Source organism: Siniperca chuatsi, linkage group LG20 (assembly GCF_020085105.1).
Source record: "Siniperca chuatsi isolate FFG_IHB_CAS linkage group LG20, ASM2008510v1, whole genome shotgun sequence".
NCBI lineage: Eukaryota > Metazoa > Chordata > Actinopteri > Centrarchiformes > Sinipercidae > Siniperca > Siniperca chuatsi.
The window spans coordinates 10,370,398-10,390,850 of NC_058061.1; the positions used below are offsets into that span (position 1 = coordinate 10,370,398).

General features: G+C 40.7%; 1 long non-coding RNA gene across 2 annotated transcripts in view; it reads right to left on the reverse strand.

Annotated features, from left to right (window-relative positions):
* Nucleotides 1-2,870: 2,870 nt before the first annotated feature.
* LOC122867465 overlaps nt 2,871-20,453 on the reverse strand; it is a 103,336-nt gene continuing 85,753 nt past the window's right edge. For both annotated transcript variants that reach the window (XR_006375920.1, XR_006375919.1), the window contains exon 5: nt 2,871-4,691. This is a non-coding gene — a long non-coding RNA (uncharacterized LOC122867465). The remainder of the gene's footprint in view (nt 4,692-20,453) is intronic.

Below are 20,453 nucleotides of genomic sequence, written 5' to 3' on the forward strand. Positions count from 1 at the left end.
CTAATATCCCATAATTCTTATGAAGAGTGGAATAACTAGCTTCAGAATTGAGCACTGGATGCCTGCATGGTTACAGTTTTTGTAGAAGGGTTTAACAGAGAGGCAGTCCTGTGAAAAGGGGTTTGAGTAAAACCTTGGATGAATAATAGACTGCTTCCCAAGCAGCAGCACTCTTGGTGGTAAGAGGTTAATATTCTCACATGTCATTAGGTCTGCTGGCTCGACTGATGGCTCATTGAATCAGGCAGCAAATGATTTCCTCATGCTGCAGAGGACAGAGCACTTCAAAGGGAAGGGGCTGAGGTCAGGACAGCACTCCACTTTGATTAATGACCGGGGCTCAGCAGAGGTTGCCTGTAGGTAAGAATGTGACTGTGAATTGGATGTGAAGGGGACCGACTTTTAAGCTAGATTTGACCCACCTCCAGAAAAACTTGCAGATACCATCACACGGGTTGGATTGATGGGTTGTGACTGAAAAGCTTGCTGACCCTCTGGCTTATACAATCATAAAAATGAAACTTGCTGGCTGACAGGCTCACCTGACATCATAGTGGTGTTTAATCATTTTATACTTGAATGATGAATACATAAATAGCTGCTATCACCTTTAAATGTAAATCTTAATGTGATTTTTTTCTGCTTTTAGAGCATTTAGTTCTTGACTGAATGATTTGTGCATTTTTCATCCTTATTCCATTAATGTAAAAGTTGATTCTTCAGAAAGTAACTGAAAATTGAACCATCTGATTGTTTAACTGAAACTAGGGTTGAGTGGGGATTAAACACACCACCACCTGGGTTGTCATTCTCTTGGGCCCCATTATCACCCTCTTTATTAGTTTCTGACTCAGCAGAACAAAACGTGACCGCCTCAATCTTTGATCTCTCACGCGCTGACACAAATCCTTTCAAGCCTCCTGACGTTCCTCTGCTAAGGTAATTAGCACTAATTAAAAGGTTTCCAGCTGCCTTGTGTGCATTTTTTGTTCCTCCACAACACATTGTCCTCACAGGTGCATTTCCTATGTTTACTGTGGGCACGTCACTCACATTCCTCCCCACTTGTTCACAGAACATGATCAAGGAGATTAGGACTATTGTTTGGGGATGATAAAGGAGTGAAATGCCCAACTTATTGCCAATAGGAAGCCATTATAGGAGTTCAACACATCGGTGAAAAAGGTTTGGGTTTTCTATGAATCAGCCACAAGCAAAGGGTACGCAAGACAGAAAAGTGAGTTTGACAAGAACTTATACAATTTAACGATATAATTGACAGAATTTTCCATCATTACGTATTTTATAAAACCTTTTAAATATTCTCGTTTAGATTATAAATGTTTTTTACACGAGATGTTGGGTCATTTTCTAGAATGTTACTATCTTTCCTCAAAATGTGAAGCTCTCAGTTTGACTGTCTTTCAGTGGTAACTGTGGCATGGATTATGACTTTGTGGGTTAATATGAAACCAGATTAAACTTCCTAAGTGACTGAGATGTTTCCTGATGCCTTACCTCTCCATTACTTAAAAAGAACCAGCTAGCCACATGACGGCCAATCTTGTAAATTCACTTGCAAGTCAAAGAGCCCATAAACATCATTAACCATCATTTCCCAGCCCACTTCAGTTACATGTGAAGCGTTCTTTATTGTGTAATGAGCCAAGAATCTGAAAAGACTGCCACTTCAAAGCCTCTCTTGAAAGCTGTTACCCATGTAGCCTGCTGACATGTCAAGCTGGGATTAAACGTCCCCCCATAATCATTTCTTTGTTTTCAAATGAGCCCATTGTTTTTCTGCACCTTGGGTGACAGCCATCAAGGGCGCACAACGCTGTGGAGGCTCGAGAAGTGGCGATACAGCTACTTCATGTGCTTGTAGGAGATTCACTTCAGCCCATGTTCAAAGTTATTTTTTTCTTCAGTTTAGAGATGGTCTTTGTACTTGGCAATTCTGATTTAGATTTGTACAGCTGCCAGGATTTCCTGCCAAAGAAAAGGAAACTTAGAAGATTTAGGAGAAGGAAATTTTGATATGCATATAATTTTGGACTGGATGTGGCACTTGTTGTATTTCTGAACAAACCCCTCAATTTATCCTTATGTTATATCACTTTTTCATTACTTGGGCTCAGAAAGAAAGAGAAAAAAATACTCTTTATATTCAGCATACAAAATTCAATAGTTTTTTCTTTTTTTTCTTTGGCGAACTATTTGAAGCTTGATTTAGAGAACACAACAATGACTGTAAGACTCATTCAAGTCTGGCCTCAATTGTTATGCAGGGAGATGCTCCCTCCATCTTGTCTTAGAAAAACATGCTTTTGTTCAAGACCAGCGGTGTGTCATCAGCTCTGGGCCTCCAGTGAGGCAGGGACATTGAGCCCGGGCAGCAGGGGACACTTCTCAGGGCTTTTAAGAACTACAGTAAATCTTCAAACAATTTATCCAAACAAAGGCCACTGTGTAAGGAGGGAGAAAAGACACAAGAAACAGATGAATAAGCAACATCAATTACAAGGCCCTGACCTTGAGAGCCCTGGACGAAGGCACACATTTCACACTAAATGACTGCAGATTGGGGCTGACAATCCTGGAATGGAGAAGCGAACCCTCACAAGGTTACCCACCATGCATTTTTTGGGGGCAAGTAGGGGAAGAAAGGGGAGAGGAAACAGAGGAAGGTGGAGGTGAAAGGTAAAGGAGCTATGAATGAAAGATCACCATAATAGATGTTGGTTTATTTTAAAGTGAGACAAAATGGCTCAATTTGAGCGCTTAGCTTGACAAAATGGGCACTACTGAGATACAAGAGAAACATGGAAGCGGACAGCCAAATAAGTCTCTTGATAAGTAGGAACCTGTGAAGACAAAGAACCAAAAGAAAGTTTAAAGAAATACCCTTGGTTCCAATCAGATTTGAAGGAGCATGTGTATTTGAGAATAGCCAACCTTATACTTATGAACCATTTATATTATACGGACTGTAAATACGAACAACCAACATTTACTGGAGCCTCCTAGTTTATAAGAAGGAGATATGGAAAATGTCTGAAGTTTACAATGTCTCCTATTTGGTGAAAGGAAGTGTAAACAAACAGGTGCCAAAATGGCTGCAAAGTTATCATCATGGGCAGTTCAATGAAAATAAAATATTACCATAAATATATCAATGCTGATATTTGCAAAGGAGCTACATAGCCTGTATAGTTTGTTAATATGTGGTTTAACCTTGTTAACCTGCTACAAACATGTAACATGATTTAAAAAAAATCAAATTCAGGCTACATTTTTTGGCTAGCAGTGGGGGTAAATATCTTGCAATAATGAGCAACACTCTCATGTTGTAACAAAGGGATGTTTTCCCCATTCTTCTGACAGGATATAAATGCAGCATTATTCTCTATGATGACCATTCTTCCATCTTTGTAAGAGGTACAGAAAAAGCATTTCATAAATATGGTTCATGCCCCCCCCCCAAATCAGTAGCATAAACACATAATGATCAGACTCTTGGAAAATGGCCCCCATCTCTACCTGAATTGAAACAACAAGCTGAACCACTGAAAGGGGAATGGCCTCCTGACCTCATAGCATTCTCTGTGAACACTGTGCTAATTAATTGCCCAACAGAACAACTACATGTCATCATGCAGTCGTTCTGAAAACAATAGATTAATACCTTTTGCATATCAAACACAAATTAGCCAGCGAAGCAAGAGGTGCAAAGCCCAGTCTGACTACTACTGACAGCAAAAGAAACTGACAGAAGGAAGGTACAGTGACAGAATAAGTCTGGATCCCACATTTAAGTTTTGCAACATAGATATTACCATTACGTGACTGTGTCAAACATTCGCTGGTTCCAGTTTCTCAAATGTGTTTGTGTTTTATATCATTGTAAATTCAATACCTTTGGGTTTTGGACTGTTTGTCAAACAAAAGAAACAATTTGAAAACGCCTTGGGCGGTCATTTTTCAAATTTACAATAGATTAATCGTAAGAAATTAGTGATTAATCGCTAATGCAGCTCTACTGACTACCTAGTAGCTTTATGAGCATTTTAATTAAATAATAACAAGATTAATCAATAGATTAACTATCTATCTAATAAATTACCTGAGCACTGCAGCTAAACCTGTAGCTATTAACAAAGTATTTGCTCCCCAGGAGCATAACTGAATCCCTGACTGAATTAGTGCACCCTTTAATCACAAAGCACCTTAAATCTAAGTCCTGAATCTGACTCTTTTATGCTCTGCCTGCCCTTGCTCAACAATTTGTGGTGAAACACTGAATTAACAACCTGCCTGTTTCTGCATTTATTGTGACAACATTAACAGAGTAAGTCCCCGGACTTTCTACTGCTGGAGGGGACCAAATTGTAAGGCATTACTCACAATAATGCATATGCTATAATCACAGAGAACTTACTTAAAATTCAATCCACTTTGGCATCATTATCATGTATCAACATAATGAATGACTCCTTCAGAGTATGGTAATTATAATTTGATAAATCATCAGCAGAAAATTAACTAGATGTCAAAACATTCATTGGGAAGGGTGATGAATCGAGGATGATTGTGGTGATGAATTGTGTTAATCTGCGCAGTATGTATCCAGTGAAATGGCTAAACAGCCCAAGATGGATGGGGCACAGAAGCTGCAAGGTCAGACCACAAACCTGCAGGACGGGGAAGAATAAAGGAAAAACATGTCATTTCTTTTTCCCTCTGTTTGCTTCATGAATACTAATCTATTGAGGGTACTGCTAAAACAATTAATTGATTAATCAATTGGTTGATCGACAGAAAATTAAAACAACAATTTTGATAATCGACTAGTCATTTTAAGTAATTTATTAAGCAAAAATAAGCATTCTCTAGTTTCAGCTTCTCAAACATGAGGATTTGCTGCTTTTTAAAATTTAATATGTTTGGATTTTGGACAGTTGGTTGGACAAAACAAGCAATTTGAAAATACCATCTGGGGCTTGGAACTTGCAATGGGCATTTTTAACTATTTTCTGACATTTTAAAGACTAATAGATTAATTCATTAATCAGTAAATTATATTATGGCTGTAGATGGACATTGCATTTTGTTGTGCACTTCTTTTTGCTGCACTAATACCTCAAGATTTAAGAAATACTGGTCCTGTAACCCCTCTTCCACACACCCATAATCGTGATTCCCTCTTGGATGTTTCCGATGTGAAAGATGTGTCTGCTAAGTGAGAGAGGTCAAACATGAGTCCAGATATTTATTACATGTGCTGAAACCAGATGGAGGCAAAACATTCATCATAGCACCGTGTCACTGAGGTAACACCCGTTCCCCATAAAAAGCGGCTCCTGTTCCCAGCATGGGCACTGGCCTCGACTGGTGTTTACAGCGACCAACCCTGGGTTAGTCCGGCAGCCGGTCGTCTTAATCATCCCCACCTCGCTCCGCCTGGTTCTCACAGACCGTGGTTATTTTTAAAACTTTTGCTTTTATCAATACTCCCTGCTGTGTAGCTGGGGGAGATATTAAAGTCGCAGCAGGGCAAAGAAGGGCGTTTCTGACACTTTCCCTCATTTATCAGTCCCCTTCATAGGTCCCCGTCAGTGACAATGAAAAGATTTCACAATACCGCTAGGCAGAAACTCATTCCACCAGTCATCCATCATGCTCAGCCCAACGGCCATTCCACTGACCTAATCGGTAATGCCTGGCTGCATGCTGGAGACTTCTTAAAGCCCCCCCCCTCATTAGGCCTAGTTAGAATGAGGCAAGTCATAGGGCTAAACCCTGTTACTGGGTGGGACCTACATGTTTTGCAACCCCCTCCCATTTGGAACATATCAACCACATCATCGTTTTAGAAAGCCTTATGTCCATGGCCCTCAAGCCCAGGAGAGAATAAAGTATTTCCATTCCATTAAGTATTGCCTTTCCAAAGCAATAAGAATTTCATATTTTGCATGGTAGAAAGATTTATCCTTTCATGTATCCTCGGGAAAATAAGAGTACAACAAACGGGCGGAAAATACACACCATTAACTATCCAATACACAAATGGCACATAAAACCACACCAACTGAAACAACAGCAGTAAATATTTCACAGCGCTCCCAACAGAGATAATTTGCGTTTCATTTCAAAGTTATATTTTTGCTGGGAGGGGGGTAAATCTGCCTAAATCAGCCTCTCGCTGGCTCAGAGGACTTCTTCAGCAGTTTCCTCCCTCCCACTGAGGGGCAGTAGGTAGAGGGTTAGCCAGGTCACAGAGCTGCTGAGAGTTTGGATCCCTCTGCCAGCCCAGAGTTCAGGCAGTACTCTGGTGAGCGTTAGTTAACACACAGGAAGACAGCAGGGGTGGGGGGGGCTTGGGGGGAGTGCTCTCTGACCCAACACTGGCTATTATAGAGAGATTATTCCCTAACCCCCACAGCTGAGTTTTCTGGCACATTTCCCTTATCTGCAGCACTCCTTTTGCCGCTCCATCTATTACGGCTGTCTAATGTGACCTGTCTCTTTTGTAAGTCACTCAAGGAAAACTGTTTGTTCATCTTGCCAACATTTGGGTCAAATTAAGTTTCAACAAAGATCTTCATTGTCTTATATTTGAAGAGAATGTAAAACACACAACACTTATCCTCCCAATGTGGTGCCAATACCATTGGAAAGGGAAATCAAGATGCACTTGGGGCAATAGCTTCACATAAATACTCAACTTTTTTTTTTCAAACTAAGTGGGCTGAATGGTTTTAAAATGTCTAAATTATCCTTAAGACAGAGCATTAAGAGACCCTAGATGAACTCTCAGACCAGCTGCAATCTGGGAATGTGAGGATTTTGGAAATTCTGTCAAGAAGAAACTCAGAACACCCAAAACTCCAAAAAGAAAACAGCGTGCATCATATTCACTGACTGCTGCACTTTGGAGGTTACAGCTGGCACTAGTCGAGGATCAACCAAGAAGTAATGAGAGAAAAATAACCTCTGACTTAACTGGGGGGGATTGCAACTCCTGGTGAATTTGAAATGGTTCTGTATTGTGCTCTGATGTGCTTTGCCTTGTTTGTAGCCACAGGCAGAGTTGTTGTTTGCGCATGCTGCTCGGCAGAGGTGTTGAGGCTATGTGAGACCTACTGATGGGCCAGAGGGTTCTTGCCTGACCCTGTGGATTATTCACAATGACACACAGGCAGATACAAGAAGGTATGGCACTGTCAATGCATGACATACACATATTTGTACTTTCACACTGCATATATGAACAACATTGTGATTAGGTGCGATTTTCTTTAAAGATTCTGCTATCAACCATGACAACAGTTGTCCTGCTGTGCTACACCTGCTCCGTTTTCTGTATTTATGCATTCATTCATTCATTTATCTCCCCACCTCCGTTGATCTGGAGGGGGTGGGTTGCATGGGTGGGGAAAAATAAGGACTTATGTTGTTACTGTTTTTTCCCAGCAAAACAGCAAAACACTAAAGCAAAACCCAAACTGTTGGGACACCTATATAAATAATGACATGACATGCTAAATCAGCTTAAAATGTTAACGTAATTAACGCTTCAGCTGTGTAATGAAAAAATCTTGCATGTAGATGTTTTTCTAAATACTTAGTTGATGTGTTGGTTGTTTCATCCTGATTAGGTTAAATTATCTCTGTGTAAACAAAGTCAGTACTGAAATGATGTGAGGAAAATGTGTTCTGAAGTGGGAGCAACAAATATTCCCTAAACCCTGTGTGGCTAGTAATGCTCATATCCTATTATTCTGCTAACTATCAGCAATTATCTCCCTGTCAAAGCTCCAGGTGACAAATTCTCCCCATATCCCGCCTGGCAGTATCATCAACCGGACATGAGCTTCATGTGATGGAAACTAAATCACTGGCTCTGCTCACAGCCCTGACAGACAAATGGGGTGCCTTGGAAAAGCTAGGCCCATCACTCTGGGCTGGGTAAGAAAAAAAGTCTCTCCCTCCCAGCTGACCTTTTTTTTATTCGCTGAGAGAGGAGATTAAATACCACAGATTCTGTATGTATGGTCTGTTTCCAAAATATGAGAATTATTAATGGCTTTTGCGGAGGGCCCGTTTAATCTTCTGCCAAGTTGCAGTCATCGTTTTTACCTTGGGCTGGTTTTTTCTTACAGATGGTCCCAGAAAAACAGGAACTGTGCTTTATCCTTACAGCAAAGGCAAAGGAAGTGTGTGGGCAGCGTCTGGGCGGCAATAATATGACAGAATAATCATCCCTCTTGAGGCGACATATAACATTATGATGCTAACAGTATTTAAAGAATGTACAGCTCTGTGTGAATGGATGTGAACATTCTATAGACCTGGTAAAGAAGCCAAAAACACCTCAACAAATGAGCTGCTGAGGACGCTTAATTGTTTCACACCTCCACCACAGTTTTTCTCTTTGCTGCAGGATCATTTTCACCAGTTGAGGATTAATATCTCGTGTTGTTATTAGCAGTGTGCTAGTTTGGACCAGAGATGCGAGAAAGCACACCTCCCCTGAAGTGTGCATACCTACAGCCCCATGCCACTTTTCACACAGAGGCCACAAATCAAGTCCCAAAGCCAGAATGACGACTCAATCACAGGAGCATGACACAGCTAGTAAATTATTCTCGTCTTTTTGAACTCGTGGCCCATTGAACCTTGGCTGAACAAGTGACCTGCTTGGTTGATTTAAAAAGATTCAAAAAAAGTGCCTTTGCAGCTGCATTACGGTATTAGCATCTCACTGAAATGAGCTCTGTTAGCTGTGTCAGCAACTCCTTTTACTGCTTTACAGTTTACTCCTCTTTCACTCGACTTTAGCAGCAAATAACCGAGGAAATTAGTGTTATGCAACTTGCTAAGCCTAAATGAAAAGAGAGCTAAGTCTAATGATGCAACTATTAATTGCCCGAACTACGAAACAAGCCACTGACTTCATTATAGATAATGACTATACAATATAGCCAGCAGGGTCACCTTGTGTATAAGATGAACAACCTAATATGGTGGGGTTTTTTCAGGAATTTCATAAATTCAGATATGACTACAATGCAGGTTGGAGGATGTGTCATTCACTGAGGCAGAGGCTTGCTCGTTGTCAAACAACTGACTGAAACCTGGTGCCTACATTATCCACAACGCAACTCACCTGCTGACAGTTCGGTCAGAGATTTGGGTGTGTAGCCTCGAGCCGCTAGCCTCAAGCAGAGATGAGGAGCAGGCTACAGAGGTCTGGTAAGCTGACTTCTTTCTAACTTCACACCCCCAGATTTATTTCATTTTCAGACATGTAGTCTTCAGCTCCAACCGACCACGCTTGAGGCAATTTATCAGACTTCGCACAGCTCCCTGTGGAGCCACAAAGAGCTTTATACAACTTTTTTCGAATATGCAGTCATACTCCGCAAAAGACCTATAAACAGACTCTGATGTGTAAAATCGGTGGAGTTCCCCTTTGGTAAGGGTAAGCGTGGGCAATGGCTCAGCCGAGGTCTGGAAATTGTACGGTTTGGTCACAATGATATCTGCCACCACGACCCTGACCGGAACAGGTGACTCAAAAATGTTTGGATTATTGAATGAAAAGGTAAATCCCTTCTGCTTGAGCCCCCCATCAGCAGTGACCTGACATGAAAAACGATGCTACTAATGCCTCAGCCCTCTTCAGGTTTCCTTTGAAAAGGGATTGAGTTATTGATACAGCAAATCCATCCACCAGCTCCCCTGTGAGGGATCAAAGCCACCAGAAACTGCCTGTTACATAATGGTCTCTTTGCCCTTGGCATTCAGTGGGCTCCAGCAAGGAATCCATACTGAGGGACATTCATGTCCCAGTGGGATCCAAAACTTAATTAATAACTTCTGCCTTGCTTTAGAGGCTGCTCCTCCTATCTTTACCAATATATCACCTGGCAGCGTCCACGCACACAGAGAACTTCAGTAGCCTTCTCTTTTTGACCTTGACATTTCTTCTCAGCCGCCGATTATTGATAATTTTCTGGCTGTGGTGCCTCTCCTCATTTGTCATGATTATTGCTGAATTTTTAAGCTGTCATCCGTGAGCATGGATCAATGGTTGTCGACTTTCCCTTTGTCATATTGGCAGCACAAACAGCCCTTCCTCTCTAAATGAGGCTCCTCTTGCTTCTCTATCTATTAGCTGTCTGTCTTACTGGGCACTTGATTCTTTGTTAGGTCAGTCTATACATCATTCCTCCAATCAAAGCCTGACACTTTTATATCACGCATGGGCAAGGACCAAGCAGAAGAATGAGCTGTGTATTATATATGTTTTTTCTAGAGGCTTTTGTATATTCACTAATACTGCATACATTTAAGCATACAGCAGTAGTGTTTGCCTCCCAAGGTCAGTGCAGGACTTCGTAAAGATAACAGGCATCTCTGAATTACAACAAAGCCAGAATTCACTTTGAATTGCATTTATAATAGGATGCAGTTGACAATCCAATTGCTCAAGTGTCAAATATTCCATGTAATAAGGCCAAATCTGTCAAACTAATTAATGAATTGTCACAGCAAAAGGAACCAGTTGTAACTGGTAGCAGCCACCAGCGGCTGGCGTTCCATCCCATTCGACTGCATGATTTCTACCTGTAGCCAAGCCAGTGGCACACCGGCTTCACCCAGCTCTACCACGTCTACACCTATTTCACCATATTCCTTCTTCCTCCCTCGACTGGCTGAACAGGTCTGACAGGCGGATTCCTTTTCATTTCAATGTATTAAAGGCACTTTCCTGCTCTGACAGCCTGCTCTGTTCTGCCACCTTCTAGCTGGGGCTTCACACTACTCTGGGCAGCCACTGCGTCTTGACAGACCACTGTCACTTCCCATCATCCTCTCTGTAGATTCTGCTCTCCCCCCTCTAAGCACGCAGACCCACTTTCCCACCAGTGCAATTATTTTTTTGACAAGCCATCCATCAGCTTTAACTTTAAAGCACTTTCCACTGATACCCATTGTTACAGTTCTGTGCCTTTTTATGGAGGCGGCAGGAGAGAATATGATACCAGACATTCAGACTACCCAACCATGTAAATCTACTTTGTTCTGTTCTTTATTTCCAATTTTCTGTTCCATTTTTGCCAAATTATGCATATTTGTTGTGCATAATATGCCCTTGTCAAATCCAATTAAGATGTCCTAGCTTGCACTGTGAGAAAAGGTTATAATTTGCCAGTTGCTTGAGGAGCGGGGACTAAGTCAGACTTAAATGAGCAGCTAAACTCTTACTGTGAGTCATGACACTGTACTGTCACACTGGGATATACTTTGTGCTTTAGTCTATCAGCCATGAGATAGAACCAATAACAGTTAAACAACACTAACACAGAGTTGGTATAAAAATTTTGTAACATCACCACCTCTACCACAAACTTGTTCTTCATACCTTCAGATGAACACAGCAGAGAGTCTTGTGACTTGGGGCAGAGTCCCCATGATTAACTGGCATCAACACTAACACACGGCCAAGCTGATCCATCTTACCCTGGCCTATATAATTAGAATGACAGCTTAGAAAATTTGGTCTGATGCAGAATCTGTCTTATGCCGCAAGGAGCCCTAATTACTATCTCAGTGTGAGAGTTAATGATGAGAGGTGGGAGCAGCATCTGGGGGACTCGAGGGGACGCTCTCTCCCTCTGCCTGTGACATTTGCTGTGTCCTAACAACTGGGCCACCTATGGCCCTCAGTGGTCCATCCTGCTGACACACACTGTGAGTGGAGAGATGGTGATGTGTGATGCCAGACCAGGTTGTAGTCCCCTGCTTATATCTTGATTGTCTGCCACTTAGAGGAGTCTTTTTGCTGAATGTTTCATGCAAATAATAATTTACATGAAAGATGGAATTTTTAACATGTGACATTTAAAATTCAGCTGCAATGTCTGTCTGTTTATTTATTAAGAGATTATGTGATCCCAATAGGTTTGGTTACAATCCCATATTACTGTTAGGTTTGAGGCAGGGCTATAACTGGTAATTATTTTCTCTTTATTTAGTAAGTCATTTTTTTAATATTAATCTATTCATTGTTAAAGCTATACAATGTTCATCACAAATAGTGAAAAATGCCAAAGTTCCCAGAGCTCAAGGTGACATCAACACAGTTCCTGTTTTGTCCACTGTTTACATTTATATGTAAAACAAAGGAAAGCAGCAAATCCTCTCATTTGCAGAGCTCGAACCAGCCAGTGTCTGGCATGACTTAAACAATTAATTGATTATCAGAAATATAATTGGATAAAGTTTTTTGCTGATCAACTAATCCATTAATCGACTAATCGCTCCAGCACTAGCACAAGCTCCTCCACCCACCAACTACTTGAACCACAAAAGCTGTAAAACTACAGAGCTTATGGGTTCTAGCAAACAAAAAAACAAACTGTTTTCATGAACCTGTACAACAACAACAAAGTGTGAACATATGGCTCTGAATGACCCAGATGGTCCATTCACTCCTGAAGACTCTTAACTTATCTCTTCTATCATGAGATTTCTGAGATGTTCAACAATTAAGCAGGTGTTGATAAGATATAATAAGAAAAACCCTCATTCAGCCTCGAGTCTATGATTTGCTGTTTATTGGCTATTATAAGCATTAAGTGCTGTGTGTAATCTCGCCCTACAGAAGCTGACATGTTCGGTCTGCACATCTGCATAATCAGCCAGGGAGCTAATAACATGCAGGTTGTCACAGCTGTTAAAGACAGAGACACACACTGCCCTAAGTGACAATATGTCAGTGATTGTCTAGCAGATGAAACCTGGGATATTAATAAATCAAAGTGACCCCTACCTGAAGCCAAACAGATGCAACACCTGGACATGTAAATTCTTGAATAATGGATGCCATAAATTTAAATCGGAAGACCTCCAATTTAATAACCGTGCAGACAGCTGCAAGTGGGAGCAACCATTTGGTTTAATGTAAAAGACCATTTTGGAATACCAAGTATTATCTGCTCCCATCAATCAGATGTAAAGTATACAGTGCTGGGCAAGCAACTGAAATCCTCATTTCTCTTCTTTGAATATACACAGTATATATCAAAGAATCAATGTGCAGTATGGTGTAGTTAGGTATGTAAGGTGAGTAGTGTGTGTTTGCCAGTAACAGTAGCTGGCTGGCAGCAGGGGGTTAACATCCGGGCTGCTGTCAGTGTGTTAATCACCACTGATGTGTGTTGTAAAAGGATTGCTTCAGGAAATAAAGACACCATGGTGTCAGCTGCAGTGCCCTGATGTGACTCCATCAGACAAGAGGATGCTTATTGACAGGGTGAGAAGGGGGGACGGACAGAGAGAGAGAGAGAGAGAGAGAGAGAGAGAGACTGAGGGAGCAATCAGTCCTCGAGTCAGTCACCTTGGCACTGACGCAATGTCATGAAAGTCCACACCATTATTCCTCCGACCGCACAGGAGCATTATTTAAACTCAAACATCTAGCAGGGGCTGAATGTCAGTAGAAGGACACCCACCATCGCACATGTAACAGAAAATTAATCGACAATATTAGGAATCAGTCTATGCTTTCCGGTCATTTATCAAGTGGAAATGCCAAACATTCACTGGTTCCAGCTTCTCAAATGTGAAAATTTGCAGCTTTTTAGATTAGAATTGCAATTTGTTGATTGGCACAAAATTAATCTGAAACTATTTTGATAATCGATTAACTGTTTTAATAATTTTTCAAGCAAAAAAATGTCAATCATTCGCTGGGTCCAGCTTCTCAAATGTGACAATTTGCAGCTTTTCTGTCATATTTGACAGGAAACTGAATATATTTGGGTTTTGGACTGATCACCTTGACTACATCACCTTTCAGCTGTGGGAAACTATAATGGGCTTTTTTTTTTTTTTTACTATTTTCTGACATTTCAAAGACAAATGATTAATTAATTAATAGACAAAATAATCGCAGATTAATCAATAATGAAAATAATCGTTATTTAAATCATTGTAAAATTAAGCAATTTTGTTTTTTTTATTTGTTGCTCAGACAAAATAGTCAAACTGCGTATGTCAGTCCACAAATTCAACCAATCTCCTGCAACATTTGTGATTTTTTCAAATCCCTCCAAAAATTGTCAAACTAAAAAAGTCCCATCACATCAGTTTTTCACGTAAAAATGATCTGACCACTTTTACTAGCCAAAGTCCCCCCCCTTAAGAAAACTTGTGACATCTTGGGACTGACATGTCACCTTGGTCTTTGGGACCAACTTGTAATGGGCATTCATCATTATTTCCTGGCTAAAAGGTTAATCGGAAAAAACAGTAATATAAACATTCGGTAGTTGCCCTACTACACACACACACACACACACACACACACATCTTCCTCTGCAGAACTGTCAGTAGATCAAAGCACTGAAGCCTTTCATCACACACACTGACAGCAGACACGGACACAAAGACATACACTGACATTGCATGACCGCTGGCATTTCAGGCAGCACACACAATTTAACTTAACTGCATATTCCTGCTAAATACTCTGGAAACTCTACATTTCATGCTAGACGATGCCCACTGCCTAACAAACACAAATTAAGTTCCTGGGTCAAATTCACAGAGTTTTATAGTTGGCTGTACTTTAATGAGCAAGAGCTCATGACTGCCTCAGTGTTCACATGAATTACATGCTCCTCAGAGGTCTGATTGTTACTACATGCCTCAAAGTTGAAATAATTTAATTTAATCCATTTGATGTTATTTGGCCACCAAAAAAGCTGTTGCAGGGAAATATTACACAAGAGGGGTGCAAATAAAGGATATGACTCTGGAGAGGTAGAATCAAATAAAAGCAGTTATAAAACTGTGTTGGTATGTGTTTGTAAAGCACAGAAGAATGAGCAAAGAGGGAAATGATCAAAGTGAATGCATAACTTACCATATTAAGAACGTTAGCTTCTGTCCACATTTTATACTGTTGTAATTCTTAATGACTTCAATGATTCAAAGCAAAAATGTATACAAAAGACTGAATTCTTGACCAATAAAGCCAATTTAAAAAAAAAACTAGATCAATATATTGGTTCAAGTTAGTCAATGACCACAGTAGGGAGTGAAAGTGGGGGATTAGAGAGAAAAAGGCATCAGCTCAAAAAGACAGGTGGGTAGTAATGAGGCACCTGTTAGTCTAATGTACTGTATATTTATACATGTGTGTTTATGTATTCATAATATAAATATACATTTCGCATGATAGACTTTCCTTTTCACTTACTGCTCTTATTGGTTATTTGGACTAATTAACGTTTGGTTTATGTACGGTATGTTCACATTTTTAATTTTAACATTTTTTATGTTAAGTTATTTACTTGCTTCATACTGTATAGTGGCTATCAATAATTCATACACATGGAGAGAGGGAGAGAGAGATGATTTTCTATAATGTTATCTTAAAGAGGCAGCAGCTCTGACTTCCTTGACCCTTCTTGGTAGACTACCTTTCCAACCTGCCTCAAAAAGGAGGGTTATTTAAGAAACAATTAGGAGCATACACAAAGCAATTTGCAAGCAGTCTAACTCTTCAGGCTCAGCCAGTGAAGGGCCTTTCAGCGCTGATTTATCACGCTGTCGCCTTCACAAGGCAACATAATTAATAGGAGCATGGACTTCTAATTCCACCCGCTTCCACGGCCAGTGGATTCCATTTGATTTATGATGGCCGAGGACTTTGCATTTTATCAGTTCATTCACTCGTTATTTATGCTGATGACCAATTTCTGTGGGTCGCCATCATCTAACTCACTACTAATCAAAGAGAATTAGGGTTCACTGCATTATTTAGAAACTGCTAATTTATCTTCGGAACAAGGGGAAGAAACGTTGGCACAGAGGTTCGACTTGCAGTAACCACACAGCTCTGCATTTAGCTGCAGCCTCAATGTTAAAGTCTTCACAGTTTCTTTAATTAGAGTGTGGAAATTATCTTGCTGAAATGATAGTTATGACTGAATTTTGTTTTATCCCTTATTTAATGGATCACAGATTGTTTGACTACTTACACCTACAAGCTGTTGGGATTTTAAACTGCAATTATGTGTCCTGTGTAAGATAATATGGCATTGATTACTTAGACTGCCTGTGGTGAAATTGAATTTTTTTTTAAACTTCTCAGTGTTTTCCAAAAAGCCATCAGAAGAGCCACAAACACAAATCACTGAGATCAATCAAGGCAGGGAATTCACATTTTCAAGTGGCTGAACCACAACAGCCCATTTCACTCTCCATAACATATGATGGTTCATGGATTCTTGTGCAAAAAGCTACAAAGGTAAACTCCCACAGTTCTCACACAACAGCTGCACGGTGGAACACTAAAGCACAACTGGTCTCGCTACTGCGAGGCTGAACAATAAGAGTGAATTATTGTCCTGCTGAAATAATGGGTCATGAATGGCCTGCAGATTAATACAATGCATTATAAGAAACAGAGATAAATAGGGTCACATTGCAGCTCTGTTTGTTAGAAAAATTACACCTGTTCCAAGTGTTATGAACCTGCAAATGCTATTCTGAAGGTTAAATTGTGTATTACTATAAAACAAATTGAGATGGAGAAAATGGTTGGCAGTGGGACATTATTTAACGTCCTTGCAGGCAGTGCTACAAAAGGCTAAGATTAAGATGCAATAAACCTTACAGAGCAAAAGAAAAATAGCCCTTGTAAACAATCCAGTAAAGAAACGAGTTGCTTCACAGCACATGCAGTAGGTTTAAGGCTTTACATAAGTCATTTTAATGCTACAGCAAACTTTCCAGACAAGGATATTAGATTCAAAAACACCTTTAGATTAAAATTTGACCTTCGTACAGTAGCTGCAGCACAGAGCTGAATAAAATGCTTTGTAGTCATTCTTATTTCTTAGCCCGCATGCTTTGCAGAGGGATGTTATCTCCTGTCAGTCTTTTTATGTTTAATTATTCAGCACAGTGACTGATAAGGTGTTTTCTGACAAAATGAATCACGCTGTTCAGAAATGACACCAGCCACTGTAGGAGATGCTCAGACATCGACTGAGCTACATCCTCCCTGTTCACAAGGTGTATCATTTATCCGGAGGGGTTATAAGATGCAGAATTTACACAGGCCTGTCAATAGGCATGTCGATAGAAGGACACTTAGCATCTATCATCCGGAGAATCAATGCCATTTTTCAGCGATGAATCCCAGGAAATGATAGCTTTCAAATAAATGGTGGAAAGAGAAACACGACACTCCTTGGGGAAAGATAGAAGTAGAGCGGCTCAATTTCCCTTGTTCTTGCTCTCCTCACAGCTACTGCCCAGCTTTCTAGTTCAATGCAAAAGGTCAGAAGACGTTACAAGGGATGATATCTAAAACAAAACAAGGAATCTCTGGAGGATCTGAAGAACAAGACAGACAGCTAACTGTGAGGAGAGACCAACGTTTCTATCAATATTTGAGATAAAAATTACTAATTAGAAAGCAAGAGTAAGTTAGCGTCCATACACAACAAATCGTTTTGCTGGAAGCACAAAGTTAGCTTCAAAATTCAATCCGAGTAAACTCTGGTCTGCAGAGTAGTTAAAGTTCACCCAGTTTGAGATAGAGAGTGGGACTGACTTCTTGTTCAGGAAGTATTTAGGCTATTCTTGTTAGCATTACTTCAGGATGACAGAATACAAGCAGCAGACTAGGCTGCTAGTGAATGCACAGACATGGATTGAGGTTTAAGACAATGGAGTGTTTGGGAACTTGTGAGACGCTAATGTTTGCTAGCTAGCCAAAATAGCTTCAGCTGCCTTTGCTTGCTACCTTGCCCACACTTTTTCTTGTCCTGCCTGATTTTTGCCACAGTATGCTAGTAGATTTTGAAAATTTTGGTCTCACTGTGGGCTCATCCCTATGTTCGCAGGGTCCTATGTCAAAGGGCTATACGTAAGGGCTATCTTCACAGTTCAAATTGCAAACGACAAAGAACAGTAGATGGACGTTTCAAATGCAGTTTGAATGGTAAAAATCTGTTCAGCCACTGTGGCGATATCAATGTCTAAAGTCAAGAAAACTGCCTTGCCCTCAAATTTGAGGCCGTCGATTTCAAGGAGTTTAACATCCATAGGCTACAAGCTGTAGGTGGGTGATTTCAACATATTGACCCAGGGAAACATACATTGAACATTTGACCTAGGGAAAAACATTGCTGAGAACATAAAACCCATTGAAATGTCTCTTTAATGTGTCATATTAAGAGGATATTGAGCTGGGGAATAATGTCAAAGGTAATGCGAAAGTATTAATACTCATCTAAGATAGTGCTACAACAAAATGCTAAACTGCATGGATGCTAACCCAAACACTAAAACTAATGTAAATCAATAATTCTGTGTGATTGCCACAGTCCCTTGAGGGCGATTGGCTAAATCAACATCAGAACTACAGGACATTAATGACATGAGAACACAACTGATTTTTATCTTTTGTATCATCAGTCTAGACATGATTTGAACCCATGCTCCTCTGAGTGACAGTTGGGAAGGCTGTGGCAGCTCATTAATCACCAGGACAGCCTGGAGAAGCTATACTTAATCCCATGATGGTATCCTCACCATCCTCCACCGCTACTGATGCTCATAAAAGAGAGGGAGAGAGAAAAAAAGAAAATGATTTACACAAATCAATCATTCAGTGCTGGCGCTCATCGGCTGTAGCACTGGCAGCCTGTCTTTACAGCTCCATTTTAAAGGGCGCCTGCTGACAGCCACACTTGATTAAGGGCTGTGGCTCCCTAACCTTTCATGTTTAGAAAGATTGTCACTGACTGACACAAACTTTTTTTCCTGCTTTTCCAGGTCGGTTCAGGGCGAGGATATTGGCATTCAAATTTGTGGTTGCTACTGTGAGCAGATGTCACCTCTGGCAAGTAAGGGTAATGGCACCAGCAGGCCCACTCTGACTCCTGGGGCTAAAGAACATACCACCACAGGGCTTCAGGGGGGGCAGGAGGCAGGAGGGACAGCCTCAACAAGTGAGTGCTTTACAAGCCAACCCTCCACACTCCTTTTCCCTTCTCTGCAATTATCATCAAAGAACATCTGTTTGTTGTTCCTCAGGCACCCTCACAAGTGTCCTAGCCTCACCTTGACCCATACTTCCAATTGTAGTGGATGTTATGACTAAAAATAAACAGTGTGAAGGAGTGAGGCTACCCTTTGTGTGAGCCGGGCGTTCTCCCTCGCCACTGCTGACAGGAAGGATATCACCGACCAACACAGCCACTTCCTCCTCCTGCTCATAGCTCCTGACAGGTACGTGAACGCCAACCTGTGCATCTGTGGTGGATCAGATGTGAAGTAGAGTCGACAGACTCACTTTGTTTCCCGGCTTTTAAGTTGATCTCACTGTCCTTTCGCTTCTGTCACAGTCTGAATGACCTGTCAAAGAAAAGTTCAATAGTTCCTGGCAAGCAACCTGATACACACAGAGGTTGTGGTTTACCCTGTTTCTGTTTCCTGACTGCAATCTATATCACAAGGCCATAGATGTAACCCAAGTAAAGATTGAACATGCTCGCTCACAACCCGACTAAATCAAGTGTAGAAAAGGTGTGTATTTCTGAATTTGTTCATAGTCTTTCACAAGATTCCTTACACTGCTATGTAAAAGTGAGCACTCGCTGTAGATGTTATAATTCACCCAGTTCACATCGGTCACTCAGGTCAATTAGCAGAGTTATGTGAAAGATGGTGTCTCTTTGCTACAGGGAACATCCAAAGTGCAGCATGATTGACTGAATCTGATGTACAGTGTGTGAAGACTAAAAAAAAGCCTCCTTTTTAAATGATAGGATATTAAGCATTTGGCTACTTTGCATGATTTTTGTCTTCAATAATAAAAAGAGCAAACTTACAAGTTTAAGCTGTGCTGAAGGGCTTGGGCCTGTACTGTAATTGTTACCTGAAATTATTGGGTACTCTGCAAAATGTCTGCAATGGTTTCTTCTTGCTCCCTGAGGATATATGTGCTGATTTGTGCGTTCTGTCTGCCAAATAGCCCTACCTGGCAGTTTACAGCAATAAAGACTGGTATTATAGCTCAAAACAAAGTTTCATTCTTGTAGTTTCACCAAAAACAGCACATCTTAATTTCTAATTCGAAAGCACTCCAAGATAGTTCTGCTGGGAACAGCGCAGTTGATACACCCAAAGGGACTTTGAACATTTAATTTATAAAGACTTTTTGTAATGACTGATGATAACACATGAATGTGTCCCGAGGGAGGGCACCAGCTGTGATCCTCAGAAATCATCTACGACCTGTTAGACAGATGTGACGACTTCTCTTCCAGGAAAGCAGCGGATTCATCAAACGACACCGTGTACCTTAGTTATTATCTGCCCCTACAGTTATAATCACTGTCGATCAGATTACATCCCAA